This window comes from Equus caballus, chromosome 15 (assembly GCF_041296265.1).
Source record: "Equus caballus isolate H_3958 breed thoroughbred chromosome 15, TB-T2T, whole genome shotgun sequence".
Classification (NCBI taxonomy): domain Eukaryota; kingdom Metazoa; phylum Chordata; class Mammalia; order Perissodactyla; family Equidae; genus Equus; species Equus caballus.
The window spans coordinates 80,131,071-80,136,174 of NC_091698.1; positions in this window are offsets into that span (position 1 = coordinate 80,131,071).

Genomic DNA, 5,104 nt, shown 5'->3' on the forward strand with positions numbered 1-5,104 from the left:
TGATCAAGGCTACTGGTTTTGAAATTCATTGGATCTGGATTTGAATTTAGGATTCAATGACCAGGTTCATATATTCATTCAACAAAAGTACTGGGGGTACACTGACGAATATATCAGAAAATGTCCCTGCCCCAACGGAGCTTATATTATCGTGGAGGAATGAAAAAAAAAAATCTAGACACTTACAGAGAGTAGTAGTGCTATGAATGAAATAAGCAATAATGTAACAGAGATTAACTGGGGCACATGGTTGGATAGTTAGAGGACTCAGGAAAGAGTTCTCTGAAGAGGTGGTTACGAAGTTTGTAAAATATGAAAAGATACCTATGGAATAATAATACATGAAAAGAGGAGGATGCAAAGTGGTAATTTAACCATGTTAAACGTAAAACCTGTCTAAAACAACTTAAAAAAATCTTTAAGGATGCACTGTAACACACATAAAGTACATAAGACATACAGCTTAATGAATTACTAAAAACCAAACACCCACGAAAGAAGTCCTTCTCATGACTCTTTCCAAATACAACCCTTCTCCCTCCTCATTAAGGGTAACCACTAACCTGACTTTTATGGTGGCCACTTCCTTGCTTTTTATAAAAATGACATTGCCAATTGGATTGTGGAGATGGTTATACAACTGTACTCATTTACTAAAAATTATCAAACTGTACACTTATGATGGATGAATTGTGGTGTGTAATTAATACCTCATTAAAGCTGTTTAAAAAAGACTCGGCATCTCATTATGAATCCCTAAACACTATAGCTTAATTTTGCCTATGTTTGAACCTCATATAAATGGAGTAATACAAGTTCTTGTGTGTCCACTTCTTTCACTCAACATAATGCTTGTGAAATTCTCCATGTTCTTGCATGTGGCTCTAGTCATTCATTTTCATTGCGTAAGAGTCCACTGTATAATTATACTTATCTATTCTATGTTGATGGATATGCTGTTTCCTATTTTTGGCTGTTATGATTCATGTTACTATACACACATCTCTTTTACGGCATACATAGATGCATTTCTGTTGGGTATATATCAAGAGTAGAATTGCCTATGTTGGCCTTTAGTATTAAAACAACATGTTTCTGATACTATATTTCTGATCAAAAGCTCTCACGAAGAAAACATGGTTTAGAATGTCAGGTATGGTGTAGTGTCAAGTTACCTGTTCAATTTCATAAACTACTAAACTTCAGCCAGAAGGGTTTTCATTTCCTTCTACTCACCTGCTATTCCCTCTGTCAGGAATAGTAGTCCCTCCCTTCTCTGCCTGGTTAACTTTTACTTTTCCCTAAGATTTCAGCTCCAGCATCACTGCCTCAGGGAAGGCTTTTCTCCTCCAATTCCCCCATTATACACTCTCCTGCCGCCACAGACCTCTCTCCATTTGTTGCAATTGTTTTACAATATGTGAAACTAATTGGCTCTCTCCCCTACAACACTGGTTCAGGTTAAGGTGTGCCTGTGTGGTTCGTTAAGGTTAGGGTGTTGCATATCATCGTATCCCTGCACCAGCACAGTACCTGGCACATAGAAAGGAGTCAATAAATACTTGATGCATATCCGTTCTTTCATATTCAGGGTACCCAACTGAAATGCTGTTTCTTCCGAATGTTTCATTCTTGGGGCCACTACCAGTACCATTCTTTGAAAATAAATTTGTATTAGGCAAAAGATTTTCCTAAATCCCACTTGGCAAAGAAGACTGAATATGAGGAACTAAGCACCTAGGCCCATCATTATGAACAAGAATATTTTTACTGTTTTGTGGAGAGACTATAATTAACATAGAAAGTAATTTTGCATAAGGATTACAAAACATATAGATTGTTTCATTATCAAATGGTGTGCACTATTTAAGTGATACTTTGCATAGCAACTGATTATTTCCACAAAAGCAAGTAGAATCATTATAAAATTGAGCAAAAACGTAGAATTTCATTTGCCTTCAACAATGAATGCTTATTATGTGAACAGCAGCAAGCAATTCACTTAATATTATCTTTTCCTTTTTATCACCAGATGACAAATTTCTCCCATAACCAGTCATTTTGTGTAACTTCACTTGATACTGTGTCAATACTCTGGTAAGCTTTTTTTGCTTGTTCGGTCTTTAATAAAAATTGCTCTTTGGCAACTATTATAGAAAAACCAAGGTTTCTATTCTCTATAAATCTAATTTTCTTATAGTCCAAGTGTTAATTTAACAAAATTATTACACGTAGGAAAGCTTACTTCCCCCATAATTATTAATAACCTTTATATGCTAATTACAAGCTGAATTAAAAATTTTATAAAAAATATTTTTTTCATATTAATATCTAACAAAAAAAATCTCAGTGATAGCATTAGCATACACTGAACTGTTCAGAAGGGAGGTTTAAGGAATTTTTTTCAAGAACTTGCAAACTATACATTAAATATCTTCACAGTAGAAAACTGTGGATATCTTGCTGAAAATTAGAAAAGGTGAAACCAGAGTTGCTACCAATCAAAATGTAAAGTAGGGAATTCTTTTACTAATGCCATCTTAATCATCCCAACCTTCTTTCCCTAAATTAGCCTCCAGTTGGCAACCTCAGCATATCAAAAGAATTTCAAGTGAGAAACCTAGCCCTAAGCTTCCTGTTTAAATGTACAGGGAATATTCTCTTAACCCTTTCTTTCCAGACCACTACACCCATAAAGACATGGTAGAGTCTAAAATTTATACATTTGTTAAAAAGAAAATGTATTCACAAGTGGAACTTTCTTCAGAAAATAGCATGATTTCAAGTGCAAAGATATAACAAGGTCTAGTCTTTACTGACATCAAAATCACATTTTGGGATTTCTTTAAAAAGTGGCAAATTCTCAAACACACAAACTACTGCCAGGAAATTACACAAATGAGGAATAGAGCTCTTGTAATTCAGTTTTCAAAGGGAAACTAAAATGTAGTACAAGGTAAAGTGTAATACAATTCAATTAAAAAAAGCATTTATGAAAGAGGCTAATAAAACACTATTATTTTGTTTATGTGGCTAAAATATCAGAGCACAGAATTGCTGAGGGTGATTTTTAGCCCTATTAAGACTTATTTCAGACTGCCATGTGATGCAATCGAAAAAAATTGTATTAACACAAGCCTAAATCCAATAATAAGTCCTTTTTAAGATTCTGAGACACCCTGTGGTTCCTCATGTGTGTTGTTCTCCTTGCAAAGAAAAAGTGATAAACACAACTCATTCAACTACAAAAAAAAATAAAGAATTGTATGGAAGTAAGACACTTTAACAAAACTTAACAAACATGTCACAATTCCCTAAAGCCTAAAACTGCCTAAAATATACACTAACAAAAGTGTAAAAAATAAATAAAAACAATCTTAAAATATTCAATTAGTTTTGTTGAATATGAAAAATATTGTTTTTATTAGTTTGTAGCATTATTTTATTTAACGTTTTATTACATCAGAATTTTAAAAAATAAGCTGACTAAATTTTAAACTATTTAAACAAAAATATCTACCTCATGTTTTAAGTCAATGAAAATTTTCACTAATTTAGAACTCTATATTAGTATATTAATATTTGGGAAATTTTCGGAAACAGACACATCATTACTTAGAAAACTGTCTTATAGACCTTAGAAATAAGCAAGTTTAATAATGGTTCATAAAACTTTACAAATCTTCCTAAATTGTTTTTTAGTACAATGAGAATTATATAGACTGATTTTTAATCAAAATTTCAATTATTTTACAATCAATTTGAAACAGAAGTAAATATGCCTCATAATTCTTTTTTTGAGTATTAACATTCATTAGGATTACTACAACTGATAACACAAAACACACAGACAGACACACAACTAGAAGAGACTATCTGGCTAGTTCTGCTTTAAAAATACTAATGAACTAATAATTAGTTTGAAAATCATAATTTAAAATCACTACGACTTAGAAAATATTATATAAAAACCCAAGGAGAGGACATTGTTAGGGTTAGCTTAGCATTATTAGCTGTAGCAGTACTGTATCTTGCACACATTTACAAATCATGTTTTCAAACTGACAACCTGTTTTAACTGCTTTGCTCATGAGCACAAGAAGATGTTGGCTGAGTTTGAAACATTATACATTGTATCTATATACACCCTAAACAGGGCAGTTTCCAAGATGAAATGCTATTATTTTTAAATAACTTTTTAGAACACAAATACCTCATTTTATCTTACGTCATTAGGAATAAACATGCTGCATGTAGGTGAACTTTTCATTCACATCTTAAAAAGATGATAGCTTAAAAATATTAAACCATTTTTTGATAGAGCTGGTCTTAAAATGCCTTGACTTATTGCTTAGTAAAATTCTACCCCCTGGTATGGTATGGACCCCAAAGCTTTTTGAGGAAAATTCCAGGGTCAACACTATCAACATCAAATATAATAACTCATTTGAACAAAGTATTGACCTCAGGAACTTCTGAAATGTGACAAATGCCTACTTTACAATTGCTGCTCTGTAGCTATAGATCCTTCCACACTACTTTATATTATTTTAGGTTCTAGACGTTCTATCCCTCTGGTGCTTCTAATCTGTTTTCCTAAGCCTGTTTAAAACATCAGCAGATGTAATTTTCCACATTATTCCGGCTCAAAGGTAGCTCCACACTTTTCCTGCAGCTTAAAATAAGTTTTTTCTTCCTTTTTTGCGGGAGGAGAAGAGAGAAGGGAGAGAGAGACTTGATATCTTGCTTTAGAGTGGCCAGATATTTCCTGATGGATAAGGCTGCTAAAGGAACACATACATACCGAGAGATGCCATGTTATCATATTGAGGAGAACAGTTAACTCTCCAGCTGAGACCAGAAAGGATAACACGATAATTTGCTAATAGTTATTAGGCATTTGCTAGTTTTTGGACATAAATAAAACATTTTATCTACTTTACAAAGTAATATTAATTAAAGGTACATCTAGAGTCTATGAAATCACTTGCAACAAAAATTTCACTAGTTAAAATTTCTTAATATTGCCCTTAGTAAATTTGTACACTTGTTAAAGAGTACATGATACTTGTTAAAATATCAAGTAATAAAGGACAAGGTGATA